We start from the raw sequence: 17,279 nt of genomic DNA on the forward strand, positions 1-17,279 counted from the left end.
GCTGCATCGCACCGTGCATCCAGGCTTCAGCTCCAGGACCCAAGGAACCCAGAATGGCAACCGACAGCAGCTTCTCGCCATTCAAACCAGCATCAGGAGACTGGGAAGGGTACGCCGCCCGTTTCAACTTCCTCCTGCAAGCGAAAGAAGTCACCAACGATGCCATGAAGAGGGCAACATTCTTCAGCGTCTGTGGAGAGGAGACGTTTGAAATCGCCCGGGCTCTCCTTGCACCTAGGGATGTCGCTACCGTCTCTTACAAAACAATAATGGAACGGCTGAAGGAGCACTTCTCACCACAGCCCTCGGTGGTAGCTTGCCGAAATGCCTTCTACGCAAAGCGGCAAGCCCCGGGGGAAACCATAACTGGGTTTGTGACCTCCCTCCGCCAAGCCGCCCGGTTATGCAACTTCTCAGAATTGGAGAACATGCTTCGTGACCGCCTCGTCGGTGGCCTGAGGGACGAGATGTTGCAACGACGCCTCTACGCCAAAAAAGACCTCACGTTCCAGATTGCTCTGGAGGAAGCCCTGGCAACCGAAGCCGCCGAGAGGTCAACGCAAGAGGCACGACCGTCCCCGCCATCCCAACCGAGGGTCTACCACGAAGACCTCACCGACGAATCCGAATCTGACAGGGAGGAAGTACACCGAGTACAGCGGCGCACTCAAGCAGCACACACACCACAGCAGCCTCGACGAGAAGGAGGGAACTGTGCAAGCTGCGGGGAGAACCACGAGAGGAGGACCTGTCGTTTCCGCAACGCAGAGTGCAGGCAGTGCAGAAAATTGGGACACATCGCCCGGGTGTGTTGGGCTCGACTCACCCGTCGACAAGCATCAGATGACCGACCCAGGAGCCCCAGGTCACACGGCACCATGCACCAAGGCAATTCGACGGAGATCACGGACTACCAGGTATTCCAGTTGCCCCATCCCAGCACAGAGAAAATTTATATAGAGGTACAGATAGAGGGAGCCCCATGCCGCATGGAGCTGGACACGGGTTCAACTCTATCCATAATCTCGGCCCGAACATTAAGGGAACTGTGCCCTAATGGGGGTCCCAAACTAAGGCCGGCCCCATTCACCCTCCGGGACTTCCAGAAACGTAAGGTCCCTACTATGGGGGTGGGGACCTTCAGGGTGCAATATCGAGGGCGAAAGCAACAATTGGACTTGCTGGTAGTTAAGGGCCCCTACGTTAGCTTACTGGGACTGGCATGGTTTGGACCTCTGGGGCTAGCCGTTACCGGGGTGAACCGCACTAGCTTACAAGTGGACGTGGACGCCATATGCAAAGAGTTTCCAGGGGTTTTCGATGGGGCATTGGGACGATATACAGGACCCCCCATTGCCCTACAGCTAGACCCCGCTGTACGACCCATCAGGCACAAGGCCCGCCGGGTCCCGTTCGCCCTGAAACCCCGCATAGACGAGGAATTGGACCGGCTCGTGGAGCAAGGAGTGCTGGAGCCGGTGCCCAACGCCCCCTGGGAAACTCCAATTGTCACACCCGTCAAGCCTAACGGTTCGGTCCGCATCTGTGCAGACTACAAATGCACCATAAACAAGGCTCTCACGGCCCATGCATACCCAGTGCCAGTGGTCAGCCATGTCCTCGCCACCCTGGCTGGGTCAAAAATCTTTGGCAAACTGGACTTGGCCCAAGCGTATCAACAGTTGCCAGTGGACGAAGCCACAGCAGAGGCTCAGACGATTGTGACGCACAGAGGGGCATTCAGAGTTAAGCGGCTGCAATTTGGCGTTAGCGTGGCACCAGGCATATTCCAGAATCTAATGGACTCTCTCCTTAAAGGGATTCCTGGCGTCACCCCCTTCTTCGATGATGTACTGATCGCCGGGCCCACACCAGAGGAATTTGAGGACCACCTCCGCTCCGTCCTGCACCGTTTCCAGACGGCGGGCCTCAAGGTGAAGCGGGAAAAGTGTTTACTGGGAGTGCCGCAGGTGGACTTTCTGGGATTTAAGGTGGACGCAGAAGGGGTCCATCCAACCGGTGACAAGGTACGGGCCATTTGTGAGGCCCCAGCGCCCAAGAGCAAGCCCGAACTTCAATCATTCTTGGGACTATTGAACTTTTACCATGCCTTCCTTCCCCATAAGGCAGCGGTAGCGGAGCCCCTACACAGACTCCTAGATAAAAGGGCCCCTTGGGTGTGGGGCCAGCGACAAAGGGCCGCATTCCAGGCAGTCAAGGACTTGCTCGTCTCGAACTCGGTCTTAGCACACTTCGACGAGAGGCTGCCAGTGGTGCTGGCATGCGACGCCTCTCCCTATGGCATCGGCGCTGTCCTGGGACACCAACTCCCGGATGGAAGAGAGGTGCCGGTGGCATACTTCTCCCAGACGCTTGCTGCAGCCGAACGAAACTACTCACAGATTGACAAGGAGGGTCTGGCAATCGTGAAGGGCGTAAAAAAATTCCATGATTTCTTGTACGGGCGGCCCTTTACCATAGTGACTGACCACAAGCCGTTGCTTGGCCTGTTTGCTCCTGAGAAGCAGACCCCCCAAGTGTTGTCTCCACGTGTCCTCAGGTGGTCAATTTTCCTTGCCGGCTACCAGTATGCACTAATCCACCGCCCTGGGAAGGCGATGGGCCACGCAGACGCCCTCAGCAGGCTACCACTACCAGAAACAGGCCCCGACCCAGCACCTGCGCAAGAGGTTATGACCCTGGAGCTGCTTCCCGACCGACCCATTCAGGCACAAGAAGTTGCGCACCATTCCACAAAAGATAGGGTCATCTCCCGGGTCCTGGACTGGGTGTGGCGAGGATGGCCCAGCAGCAGCCCCGGGCCAGAATTCGCTGGCTACACAAACCGCAAACATGAACTGTCGGCCCACAAGGGGTGCCTGTTATGGGGAAGCAGGGTTGTTGTTCCCCAGCCCCTCCGCAAAAGGGTCCTCACAGCCCTACACGAGACACACCCAGGGGTAGGGAGGATGAAGGCCCTTGCCAGGAGTTATGTGTGGTGGCCGGGGATTGACAGAGAGATAGAGGCCTGGGTCCAACACTGCCAGACCTGCCAAGAATCCCGCCCGGATCCCCCAAGGGCCCCAGTCCAGCCCTGGGAGTCCGCCCGACATCCATGGTCACGCTTGCACGTAGACTTCGCTGGCCCCTTCCAGGGAAAAACATTCTTCATAGTGGTTGATTCCTACACCAAATGGCTGGAGGTCGCACTGGTACCATCCACTTCTACGGCGGCGGCCATCCGGGTACTACGTAAGCTGTTTGCGACCCACGGGCTCCCTGACACCCTCGTCTCGGACAATGGAACCGCATTCACGTCAGAGGAGTTCCAGACCTTCACAGCGCAGAACGCCATCCGCCACATCCGCTCAGCACCATTCCACCCTGCCACCAATGGCCAAGCGGAGCGCATGGTGCGGACCACCAAGGACAGCCTCCGCCGCATGACACAAGGGGACTGGGAATACCGCCTTGCCGCATTTCTTCTAGCACAGCACAGCACCCCAAGCACAACGACGGGCCGGAGCCCAGCTGAATTACTAATGGGCCGGCGCCTTGCAACTAGACTGGACCGACTTCACCCCGACAGAGCTCAGGATGAGGTAGTGGTGGGGAAAGGCAGGAACCCCCGGACATTTGTGGCCCAGGACCCAGTGTATGCAAAGAATTTTGGGGCAGGCCCAGCATGGGTACCCGCCACAGTCACCAAGGTGACCGGTCCCGTGTCGTACGAGGTACTAACGGAAGGGGGGCAATGTTGGCGCCGCCACTGCGACCAGCTACGGCGACGATTCCCAGGAGGAACCCGGGAGGAGAGCGGGACAGAGGGGTCCCAAGGGGACAGCAGGGCAGTGAGGCCTGTAGAGCGAGAGGGGTGGGCAGGGGAAGCAGAAGCAGTAGGCACAGAGGGGCGCCCCGAGGCTGGAAGGACACCGGAACCAGAGCTACAACCTAGGGGTTCAGTGGCGCCAGACCAGACAGCCCTGGCACAGCCAGCAGCCTCGGAACATGAGCCAGAACCAGAACCCCTGACCAAGGAACACCCCAGGCCACAACGCACACGGAGGCGGCCAGCAGACCTTGGGGACTACGAATGCAACTTCCCGGGCAGGACTGGAACTTAGAGGGGAGGGGTGTTATGTACTGAGCTGAATCCTAGAACAATAGGATTCAGAATCAGCGGGAGCTACCCAATCCAACTCCAGGTGGAAGTGAATCCTCAACCTGATTGGCCTGCTGGAGCAGCCAATCAGGCGGCTGGCAGAAGTGAATCTGCTACCTGATTGGCCTGTAGGAGCAGCCAATCAGGCTGCAGGCAGAAGTCAATCCACAATATAATTGGCCCACAGGTGTAGCCCTGAAGTAGCCAATCACGCAAGGCCCATTGTGTAAATAATGTATATAAGCAGACGGTTTGGGGAAAAGAGCCATTCGTCTTCTCTTCTCCTCCTTGATGACTATGAGCTGAATAAAGAGCATGAAATTCACTCTTGACTCCGAGTATATTTCAATTGCCCTGCTCTCTTTTGAGTCTGGAAACCTTAAAGAGAAACCCTTTGTTTAATTTCCAAGCAAAGGGTCCGCTGGTTTCTCAAAAGAGAGCAGGGCAATTAAAGGCACAGAAGTCCTGTACTCTATTGAGTCTGGCAACCCCTACCTGCGATGTTCTAAAGAGGGAAAGCGTAGATTTGCAGAAATTAATGATTATACCGTTTTCTTCCTGCCCACTCGCAGAAGAGCTAAGGGGCAGAATGTAGGACACCCACACACTTTGTTTTCACAACAACCCTGTGAGGTGTAATTAAGAGAGAGAGAGAGAGAGAGAGAGAGAGAGAGAGAGAGAGAGAGAGAGAGAGAGAGAGAGAGAGACTGGCCACACACACACACAAAACCCGCCTTGAGCCCCAGCTTGGGAGAAAGGTGGGACATTATACATTGTGAATGTGGGGTGGGGGGGTGGGGGAGCGGCGGATCGCACTCTGAAATATCAAAAAGCTGCCTGCTTCCCAAAACAAACCCACCTCCCCCCCCAACACCTCGAATCTCACACTTAGCGAGACATTTTAACTTCGCCTCTGTATGATTATGGCAGGCTGTTAATAACCCTCCTCAGCAATTGCTTTTCCAAGGCAGCAGCTGCCATCTCCAGCGCTCAGCTAAAGATAAATTCTGTAAGAGGAGAACGCCGACTGAGTTATATGAAGAGTTGGAGAGAATCTGGGCGATACCCTTGGCCTCCGGTATATACTGGCTATTTTGCCTTTTAGTTTGTTTTTCAAATGCCAGGGCTATGCCTTGCTTTGAGCTGACGAAGCTGTAGCTCAGCTGACCTTTCGCTTCCACCCCAAAAGTTGCGCCGCTCCTTAATATCCCGCGGCTGGCTGGTTTTCCTCCTCAGCAGTTGAAAGGTTAACTTTGACAAATGGCACCTTAACCCTAGGTTACGGTTGCCACAATGAAATGTCTAGGTACCTTTTTTTTTCCCAATGAAAGGGAAAAAAATCTCAAAGCAATTTTCAATACATTAAAACACCCGATTGAACAATCCAGAATAAAACAAAACTCAAGCTTCAAGGAAGGTATTTCAGAACCTTCTCTAAGTGACATTTGGCTTCCCCCTATTTGTTTGTTTGTTTGTTTGTTTGTTTGTTTACCTACTTAATTTATAGAGCTGCCCTATAGCAGAATGACTCTAGGAAGGCAGGGTGATGTAGTGGTTAGAGTGTCGGATGAGGACCTGGGAGATCAGGGTTCGAATTCCCGCTCCGTCATAAAGCTCACTGTGTGACCTTGGAGTCGCGGCCTCTTCACCTACCTTGCAGGGTCGTTGTAGAGATTAGCTGAGGAGGGGTGTGAACCATGTACTCCTTGGAGGGGAAAGGTGGGATATAAGCGCAACAAATAAACTCTTCTGCTTCCCGGTGTAAGAAAGCTGGAGGAGGGGCCAGCCAGGTGGATATGTCCGTTGCCAACCTGGCAACCAGAGATCTCCATGTGGTTGCTGTTGGGCCCCTGCCAGTTGCAAAACACACCTGGCTAATTTCAAACACTGCTTTGACATTGCAGAGCTCGGGGATGGCTGGTTCTGAAATGCAAGGGGGGCTTAGAGGGGGGTCACCTCCTCTCTCTCTCTCTCTCTCTCTCTCTCTCTCTCTCTCTCTCTCTCTCTCGTCTGCGTGTGTGTCTTTGTCTGTGCTGAAGTTCCCTGGAGCAAAACAGCCAGCCGTCCCACGCGTTTGACCTTTGACGCAGGCTTCCATTGCCACAGTTTCATCCTTGCAACAGCCCTGTGAGGCTGAGCGGGGGTGTGGCTGATCCAAAGGGCACCTAGTGAGCTTCATGGCGGAGTGGGAGGAGAGAAGAGCCGCAGCTTTGCATGCAGAAGGTCCCAGGTTCAATCCCTGGCGTTCCCACGTCTTCCGCCTGAAATCCCGGAAAGCTGCTGCCAGTCAGTGCGGGCGATACTGAGCTAGATAGTCTGACTCAATATAAGGCAGCTTCCAGGGTTTCATGGTTCCGAACCAGGCTCTGATTCAGAGCCATGAGGACTAGAATTTTGTTTAAAAATATTTAAAAAATTTATTTGTACTTTTCAAGTTTATACATTTCACTAATTTTACAATCATGTTAACATTTCAAAATTAGACTTCCTTCCCCCTCTTTCTACAGTTCCTTAAATTTGTTTTAAATATCTTCCGCATATCCAAATTAACTTTATTTGCTCTTTTATTCATCTTCTTTAAATAAACACTCTTATAAAACTGCAGGTTATTACAATAATCCTGCCAATGTTTTTATCTGTTTATAATTTATCTGTAAATATTCAATAAACCATTTCCATTCATATATATATATATATATATATATATATATATATATATATATAATATTGATTTCTTATTTTTCTGGTAAGTTTCGCCATTTCTGCATAGTCCATAAACTTTTGTATCCATTCCTCCTTTGCTTCTTTCCACTTTTGGGCAAGTAACATGCTTGCTGCTGTAGAAGCGTATATCAATAAGTTTCTACAGTGGAACCTCGGTTTATGAACACCTCGGTTTACAAATTTTCGGTTTACGAACGCCGCGGACCCATCTGGAACGGATTAATTCACTTTCCATTACTTTCAATGGGAAAGTTTGCTTCAGTTTATGAACGCTTCAGTTTATGAACAGACTTCCGGAACCAATTACACCCATGCTTCGGGTTAAGTACGCTTCAGGTTTAGTACTCCATGGACCCTTCTGGAATGGATTAATCCACTTTCCATTACTTTCAATGGGAAAGTTCGCTTCAGTTTATGAACACTTCAGTTTATGAACAGACATCCGGAACCAATTGTGTTCATAAACCGAGGTATACAGTTTCGGTAGTTCTGTCCCTATAATTCCCAAAGGGAAAGCTTCTGTGATTGTTGTTTTTTACAAAGATTATTTTAAACATCCTTTTCATTTCATTATATATCATTTCCCAATAAGCTTTAACCTTACTACAAGACCAGTAGTAACATGAGGACTAGACTCTTGCTTTGGGTATGGGCTGTAGCTCAGCAGTAAAGCACTTCCTTTGCAGGCAGACAGGACTTGGGAAGGTCTGCCTGAAACCCTAGACTGCCTCTGACAGTCAGTGTTGACAGTACTGAGCTACGGTAGATGGGTCAATGGCCTGACTCAGGCAGACTCCTATGTACCCAGTCTAGAGTTGTAACACTTAGCTGTGATTCCTGCGTGGTAGAGGGTTGGTCTAGATGACCGTTGGGGGCCGCTTCCAACTCAACAATTCCCCAACAGAGGGATTCCCTTCCAGCTCATTCATGTGTGTGTGTGTGTGTGTGTGTGTGTGTGTGTGTGTGTGTTTAATTCTATTAGTGTTTACAGCGGTACCTCTGTTTTCGAGCGTCTCGGAAGCCGAACGTTTCGGTTTTCGAATGCTGAAAACCCAGAAGTAAATGCTTCCATTTTCTAACGCTTTTCGGAAGTCAAACGGCTTCCGCTGCATTTTTTCAGTTTTCTCAATTGAAATTGCCTACCGCCCTTTGCGCCTCGGTTGTTGAACGTTTCGGAAGTCGAACGGTCTTCTGGAATGGATTACGTACAGTGGAAACCGAGGTACCACTGTAATTGGTTTTTAACAATTGTGTTTTGGTCTATGTCTTTAGCTGTTCTTATTTTATCTGTAAGCTGCCTCGGGTCCCGCCATTTTGGATATTACTTTTGGATATTATTTTCTGCACATTTTATTTATGTGTAGATCGATCAATCGATAGATAGATTAGACAGACAGATTGCATGCTGCTTGCATGTTTCAGGCCCAGCAAGAGCTGGTTGCAAATCACCGCACTGGCACCCTCGGATGCCTGCCACCATCCCATTTCCCAATTAACCCCCATCTCCAGGGCCTTCCCCTGTGACATCACTGGGGGACGCCCCATGATGTCACGAGGGGCTGCCTTCAGGTCTCAGATTTGGTGCCCTGAAATCTCAGTGTCCTGACCTGGCAACCCTAAGAGGCATTTGTATGCATGCTTTATCCTAGAACGTGCCATTTCGTACCCATTGCCTGGCCAAAGAATGGACTGCAAAAATTTCAATGGTTGGCGGTCTTTCCTGCTGTATCGGGCCAATGGCCCATCTAGGCAGGGGCGTACCCAGGATCAAAACGAGGGGGGGAGCCATGGTTGTTCAGGGGCGGGGCCAAGGCATGGGAGGGGAGGAGCCACAAAGTGGGAATGTGGGCGGGGCTACAGGGCCAGCGGGCCCAACGACTTGGTGGCGGCGGCTGCAGCCACGAAATGAACCCCCTAAACTCTCTCATACGAAATTCCCCTGCTCTGAAGCAGGGCCGTCTCTAGGCCCAGGTCCGGTGGCGCAGGGCGCCAGGCCACCAGGGGCGCCACTACGCCCACTGAGAGGCGCAGCGGAGGCCGACCCAGGCACACCTCTCAGCTGTTCAGCGGCTTCAGGCCGCTTTCCGGAGGCTTCCCTAGTCGGGCCTGTGGTTTGGCCTTCTAGGGGGGGCAGCTGCCCCCCCTTGCCCCATGCTGGGTACGCCCATGCATCTAGGTCCTGCATCCTGTTTTCTCACAGTGACCAACCAGGTGCATGTGGGAGCAGGATTTGAGCACAACAGTTTTCTACCCTCCTGCGTTTTCCAGCAGTGGGTACTTGGAAGCCCTGCTCCGTCCCTTGGTATACACGTCACATATGATTTTAGTCATTGTGAACTGGGTGGGTTTGCTGTTCAGCGTGAACAGAACCGGTTTTCTTCTCTCTCCCTCCCCCCCCCCGCCATGTACTGGCACATGCAGGAGTCCCTCTCACCACCCATTAGGAGATGTGTGAGGCGGAGGGGTGCGCAGACCCCACCACCACCACGTGGGAAGGGTCCGCCCGTTGTGCTAATGCATGAAACAGGCACCACCCGGAAGTGCGAGGCCAGGGTCCCTGCCTAGGGCTGCCTTGCGTCCATATTTTCCTGGACATTGCCAGGATCTTAGCCAAGTCAATTGAAAACTTGCGTTTATTTGGCATTTTTGTGTTTGTTTTTTTAAAAAACCCACAATACAACCTTTTGGGTTGAGATTTTTCTTGCAAATAAATTGGAAGCTTTTGAGCTATTTCTGAGGGAAATTGACAAAAACGACGCAGCCGCCATGGGCCGCCGCACGTCCAGACATTTCGCCGATTGCAAAACACTGCGTCGATTTCCGCCCTGACACTGCTCGCGGCTGCAGCATTCCGGATATGTCTGGGAAATTCTGGGTGTATGGCAACCCTAGGTTTTCCTAAAAATGAAAGCTCAACTTTTGGGGTGTCTTGGTTTTGACTGTTGGAAATAGTCCCCGTGGAGAACCGCCCCCGTGGCTCTTAATTACAGACGAAGCGGGTCTCCACTAAATTGAATGTTCTTTTGTTGTCCCAAGGAACGGGCGGCTGCTGCTTTGCGCTGTAATGAGAGGGCCTTTCTGCACCCAGGCTTCACCGGCTCCGTGTAGGCCTTAATTAACTCCACGGTTCCCATGGCAACGTCTCCCGATGCTGCTGGATTCCTCTCCAGCCGGAGCTGGTGGAGCATCTCTTTCGGAGCCCCACAAACCTACAGGGTGCTATGGGGCTGGAGGGGCAGGAGGAGAGAAACTCGCTTGGCACGTGGGCTTGCAATGGTCTGTTTGGACCAAAGAGGACGATTCGACATTCCGTTTGAGCTGAGCTCGGTCCTTGCCTTGCCCAAAGTCAGCACCGTTGGGCAGGGCACCGGCTTGTTTTCTTCTGCATGCTGGCATAGCGCTGCCATCTTCACTAAGGCTGTGTTGGGGGCGGGTTGTGTTCTGCCGTTGTAGGGCACCCCCGCGGTGTGGTTTTGCACGTCCAGCCCTGTTATGTACTGAGCTGAATCCTAGAACAATAGGATTCAGAATCAGCGGGAGCTACCCAATCCAACTCCAGGTGGAAGTGAATCCGCAACCTGATTGGCCTGCTGGAGCAGCCAATCAGGCGGCTGGCAGAAGTGAATCTGCTACCTGATTGGCCTGTAGGAGCAGCCAATCAGGCTGCAGGCAAAAGTCAATCCACAATATAATTGGCCCACAGGTGTAGCCCTGAAGTAGCCAATCACGCAAGGCCCATTGTGTAAATAATGTATATAAGCAGATGGTTTTGGGAAAAGAGCCATTCGTCTTCTCTTCTCCTCTGTTTTTCCCTGGAAGGGGCCAGCGAAGTCCACGTGCAAGCGTGACCATGGATGTCGGGCGGACTCCCAGGGCTGGACTGGGGCCCTTGGGGGATCCGGGCGGGATTCTTGGCAGGTCTGGCAGTGTTGGACCCAGGCCTCTATCTCTCTGTCAATCCCCGGCCACCACACATAACTCCTGGCAAGGGCCTTCATCCTCACTACCCCTGGGTGTGTCTCGTGTAGGGCTGTGAGGACCCTTTTGCGGAGGGGCTGGGGAACAACAACCCTGCTTCCCCATAACAGGCACCCCTTGTGGGCCGACAGTTCATGTTTGCGGTTTGTGTAGCCAGCGAATTCTGGCCCGGGGCTGCTGCTGGGCCATCCTCGCCACACCCAGTCCAGGACCCGGGAGATGACCCTATCTTTTGTGGAATGGTGCGCAACTTCTTGTGCCTGAATGGGTCGGTCGGGAAGCAGCTCCAGGGTCATAACCTCTTGCGCAGGCGCTGGGTCGGGGCCTGTTTCTGGTAGTGGTAGCCTGCTGAGGGCGTCTGCGTGGCCCATCGCCTTCCCAGGGCGGTGGATTAGTGCATACTGGTAGCCGGCAAGGAAAATTGACCACCTGAGGACACGTGGAGACAACACTTGGGGGTCTGCTTCTCGGGGGCAAACAGGCCAAGCAACGGCTTGTGGTCAGTCACTATGGTAAAGGGCCGCCCGTACAAGAAATCATGGAATTTTTTTACGCCCTTCACGATTGCCAGACCCTCCTTGTCAATCTGTGAGTAGTTTCGTTCGGCTGCAGCAAGCGTCTGGGAGAAGTATGCCACCGGCACCTCTCTTCCATCCGGGAGTTGGTGTCCCAGGACAGCGCCGATGCCATAGGGAGAGGCGTCGCATGCCAGCACCACTGGCAGCCTCTCGTCGAAGTGTGCCAAGACCGAGTTCGAGACGAGCAAGTCCTTGACTGCCTGGAATGCGGCCCTTTGTCGCTGGCCCCACACCCAAGGGGCCCTTTTATCTAGGAGTCTGTGTAGGGGCTCCGCTACCGCTGCCTTATGGGGAAGGAAGGCATGGTAAAAGTTCAATAGTCCCAAGAATGACTGAAGTTCGGGCTTGCTCTTGGGCGCTGGGGCCTCACAAATGGCCCGTACCTTGTCACCGGTTGGATGGACCCCTTCTGCGTCCACCTTAAATCCCAGAAAGTCCACCTGCGGCACTCCCAGTAAACACTTTTCCCGCTTCACCTTGAGGCCCGCCGTCTGGAAACGGTGCAGGACGGAGCGGAGGCGGTCCTCAAATTCCTCTGGTGTGGGCCCGGCGATCAGTACATCATCGAAGAAGGGGGTGACACCAGGAATCCCTTTAAGGAGAGAGTCCATTAGATTCTGGAATATGCCGGGTGCCACGCTAACGCCAAATTGCAGCCGCTTTACTCTGAATGCCCCTCTGTGCGTCACAATCGTCTGAGCCTCTGCTGTGGCTTCGTCCACAGGCAACTGTTGATACGCTTGGGCCAAGTCCAGTTTGCCAAAGATTTTTGACCCAGCCAGGGTGGCGAGGACATGGCTGACCACTGGCACTGGGTATGCATGGGCCGTGAGAGCCTTGTTTATGGTGCATTTGTAGTCTGCACAGATGCGGACCGAACCGTTAGGCTTGACGGGTGTGACAATTGGAGTTTCCCAGGGGGCGTTGGGCACCGGCTCCAGCACTCCTTGCTCCACGAGCCGGTCCAATTCCTCGTCTATGCGGGGTTTCAGGGCAAACGGGACCCGGCGGGCCTTGTGCCTGATGGGTCGTACAGCGGGGTCTAGCTGTAGGGCAATGGGGGGTCCTGTATATCGTCCCAATGCCCCATCGAAAACCCCTGGAAACTCTTTGCATATGGCGTCCACGTCCACTTGTAAGCTAGTGCGGTTCACCCCGGTAACGGCTAGCCCCAGAGGTCCAAACCATGCCAGTCCCAGTAAGCTAACGTAGGGGCCCTTAACTACCAGCAAGTCCAATTGTTGCTTTCGCCCTCGATATTGCACCCTGAAGGTCCCCACCCCCATAGTAGGGACCTTACGTTTCTGGAAGTCCCGGAGGGTGAATGGGGCCGGCCTTAGTTTGGGACCCCCATTAGGGCACAGTTCCCTTAATGTTCGGGCCGAGATTATGGATAGAGTTGAACCCGTGTCCAGCTCCATGCGGCATGGGGCTCCCTCTATCTGTACCTCTATATAAATTTTCTCTGTGCTGGGATGGGGCAACTGGAATACCTGGTAGTCCGTGATCTCCGTCGAGTTGCCTTGGTGCATGGTGCCGTGTGACCTGGGGCTCCTGGGTCGGTCATCTGATGCTTGTCGACGGGTGAGTCGAGCCCGACACACCCGGGCGATGTGTCCCAATTTTCTGCACTGCCTGCACTCTGCGTTGCGGAAACGACAGGTCCTCCTCTCGTGGTTCTCCCCGCAGCTTGCACAGTTCCCTCCTTCTCGTCGAGGCTGCTGTGGTGTGTGTGCTGCTTGAGTGCGCCGCTGTACTCGGTGTACTTCCTCCCTGTCAGATTCGGATTCGTCGGTGAGGTCTTCGTGGTAGACCCTCGGTTGGGATGGCGGGGCCGGTCGTGCCTCTTGCGTTGACCTCTCGGCGGCTTCGGTTGCCAGGGCTTCCTCCAGAGCAATCTGGAACGTGAGGTCTTTTTTGGCGTAGAGGCGTCGTTGCAACATCTCGTCCCTCAGGCCACCGACGAGGCGGTCACGAAGCATGTTCTCCAATTCTGAGAAGTTGCATAACCGGGCGGCTTGGCGGAGGGAGGTCACAAACCCAGTTATGGTTTCCCCCGGGGCTTGCCGTTTTGCGTAGAAGGCATTTCGGCAAGCTACCACCGAGGGCTGTGGTGAGAAGTGCTCCTTCAGCCGTTCCATTATTGTTTTGTAAGAGACGGTAGCGACATCTCTAGGTGCAAGGAGAGCCCGGGCGATTTCAAACGTCTCCTCTCCACAGACGCTGAAGAATGTCGCCCTCTTCATGGCATCGTTGGTGACTTCTTTCGCTTGCAGGAGGAAGTTGAAACGGGCGGCGTACCCTTCCCAGTCTCCTGATGCTGGTTTGAATGGCGAGAAGCTGCTGTCGGTTGCCATTCTGGGTTCCTTGGGTCCTGGAGCTGAAGCCTGGATGCACGGTGCGATGCAGCGGTGCAGCAGGTGGCGGTGCTGCGGTGCAGTGCGTGGTGGCGGTCAGCTCAGCAGGATCCCACCTTCGTCGCCAGTGAAATATACTCGGAGTCAAGAGTGAATTTCATGCTCTTTATTCAGCTCATAGTCATCAAGGAGGAGAAGAGAAGACGAATGGCTCTTTTCCCAAAACCATCTGCTTATATACATTATTTACACAATGGGCCTTGCGTGATTGGCTACTTCAGGGCTACACCTGTGGGCCAATTATATTGTGGATTGACTTTTGCCTGCAGCCTGATTGGCTGCTCCTACAGGCCAATCAGGTAGCAGATTCACTTCTGCCAGCCGCCTGATTGGCTGCTCCAGCAGGCCAATCAGGTTGCGGATTCACTTCCACCTGGAGTTGGATTGGGTAGCTCCCGCTGATTCTGAATCCTATTGTTCTAGGATTCAGCTCAGTACATAACAAGCCCAAACATGGGGAAGGCTGCATTTTGCGTTGTAGCTGCCATAGGGTCGGCGTTGTGCACTAAGCCGGAACGCCAGGCAACGGCTGTGTTTTGCGGTTGCGGCCCACACGCATTTCCCGTCCTAGCGGGTTTGTGCACAAAGACAGAGGCCCGAGCTTTGTATGTGCGATGCACATCCTTTTGCTGTCACAGTGCTTTCTCGTGGGAAGTTGGCAGCATTTAGTGCTTGCCAAGCATATGCTTGAGTTCATGTGCTGCCGTAGTGCCGGTTTGTGCTTTAACGCTGCACACAGGCAGTGAATCATAGAATCATAGAATTGGAAGAGACCACAAGGGCCATCCAGTCCAACCTCCCTGCCAAGCAGGAACACCATCAAAGCTTTCTTGACATATGCCTGTCAAGCCTCTGCTTAAAGACCTCCAAAGAAGGAGACTCCACCACACTCCTTGGCAGCAAATTCCACTGCCAAACAGCTCTTACTGTCAGGAAGTTCTTCCTAATATTTAGGTGGAATCTTCTTTCTTGTAGTTTGAATCCATTGTTCCGTGTCCGCTTCTCTGGAGCAGCAGAAAACAACCCAGCACATTGCTGTGCGCGCCAAAAATGTGGGGCTCTCTTCCATCTCTTATGCGGCTTTTCACCATCCTACCCTCGTCCCCCTCGTCTCTTGGATAGAACAGCATTTGAGGGGCCACTAGGAAGGAAAGTTTTAGGGTGAGGCAGAGCACGTCAGATTCATAGAGTCAAGGAATTGTGGAGTTGGAAGGGAACCCCATGGGTCATCTAGTCCAACCTCCTGCAACAAGATAGGTGACAAAAAGGATCCCTTCACAAAAAGAAAGCTATTCTGCATATGTCCAGGGGCAACTTTGGCAGTGGAATTTGCTGCCAAGGAGTGTGGCGGAGTCTCCTTCTTTGGAGGTCTTTAAGCAGAGGCTTGACAGGCATATGTCAAGAATGCTTTGATAGTGTTTCCTGCTTGGCAGGGGTTTGGACTGGATGGCCCTTGTGGTCTCTTCCAACTCTATGAGTCTTTGATTCTAAGATCATATATATATATATATATATATATATATATATATATATATATATATGGTGGGGGGGAGAGACTGATTCATGGCAAAAGCCTCTGCACATGCTCAGGGGAAGCCCACAATGCCAAGGATCTTTTTGTAAATAAACAAGTTGAGAGCGGATCCCTGACAAAGCAATGGGAAATAATGCAATGCATCCGGCTTGAAGATAAACAGGGGCAATCACTTTGTCCCTGAACCAGACGGCACCCCGCTCCATTGGCTCAACCTTTGAATACCTCATTTAGTTATTTATTAGTGCATGATTTGCAGGCCTGCCTTCTCCTAAGAGCCCTGAGACGTTTGCAAGTGAGGAATCTGCCCTCCCCGTGCTTTATTCCTCCCGCAGGAACAACCTGTGCTGTTTACTTCAACTGCTGAGTTGAGAGTCAACTTGATAGTCTTCTAGAGACTGTGCTCTGAAATGGGCCCCACCGCTATCTGCACCAAATCCCTCTTCTAGTGAGTCCACCCCCTCCCTTCCACCACTCAATGCAGGAATCTTGCAATTCCTGAAAAACGTGGGCAGAGGAAGGCGGACACAGGACTGGCGCTTCCCATTTTGCCACTTGAGCCAAATTGGAAATGTGTCGTCGTCGTCGTCGTCGTCCCCCCGGCTGCCGCCCCCTCACTGCTGCCCTGCTGTCGTCTCTGTGCCTCTCTTACCTCTGTGAAGCATCACCAGCAGTTTCTGGTGAAATCCACCCCTACCCCCCAATTCTCACAAGACCTCATGCACTTGTGAGATCTCGCGAGATTTTGGCGAGATTTCACCCAAAACCGCTGTGGTTAGAAATAGTGGGCTGGGCGACCAAGATGATGGAGGCTCAGACAGTGTTTTTTTTTCTGGGGGTACTCACACTGCTAAACATTTTGTGAATCTTTGTACTTTTGTCCATTTACTGTATTTATTTCCCCCGATTTGAACTATAAAATGGTGATCTTCTTGAGTCCAAATGAGAGTACCCCTAAACGCTTTTTTAAAGAAAAAAAAAGCACTGGAGTCAGGAAACCAAGCCTGATGAGGAACGGTTGAAGGTGTTGCGTTTGTTTAGCCTGGAGAAGAGGAGATATGAGTGCCATCTTCAAGGGCCGTCCCGTGGAAGAGGGAGCAAGCTTGTTTTTGGCTGCTCTGAAAGGTAGAAGAAGAAGAAGAAGAGTTTGGATTTGATATCCCACTTTATCACTACCTGAAGGAGTCTCAAAGCGGCTAACATTCTCCTTTCCCTTCCTCCCCCACAACAAACACTCTGTGATGTGAGTGAGGCTGAGAGACTTCAGAGAAGTGTGACTAGCCCAAGGTCACCCAGCAGCTGCATGTGGAGGAGCGGAGACGCGAACCCGGCTCCCCAGATTACGAGTCTACCACTCTTAACGACTACACCACACTGGCTCTCGAACCAATGGATTCAAACCAAGGTAGGGCTTGAACCAATGGATTCAAATGATAAAGAAGGAGATTCTGACCGAACATTAGGAAGAACTTTCTGACAGGAAGAGCTGTTCAACAGCGGAACGGACTCCCTTGGAAAGTGGTGGACTCTCCTTCCTTAACCAGAGGTTCGATGGCCCTCTGCCCGGGATTCTTTAGCCGCAATTCCTGCCTTGTCCAGCTTGACAAAACCCTTCTTGAACTGTGGTGCCCGGAACTGGACATATAGAAGACAGTGGTGGCGTCAATTTGGCCCAACCAGCCTCTCGACTCAAGCAGCCCCTGAGGGTGGAAATCAAATAGTAAATAAAGACGAGGAGGACGGATATCTCTTAAGCGGGGAGAGGCCATGGCACACCCACCCCGAGGAGCTTCCTCTGCAGCTCATGTGTGTCCACCAAAGCTTCGTTGTTGCACAGAGAACCCGTAATTGCTCTGATGGGCCGAGCCTCCCCCCTGCTGCCCACT

This window comes from Zootoca vivipara, chromosome 6 (genome assembly GCF_965207765.1).
Source record: "Zootoca vivipara chromosome 6, rZooViv2.hap1.1, whole genome shotgun sequence".
NCBI lineage: Eukaryota > Metazoa > Chordata > Lepidosauria > Squamata > Lacertidae > Zootoca > Zootoca vivipara.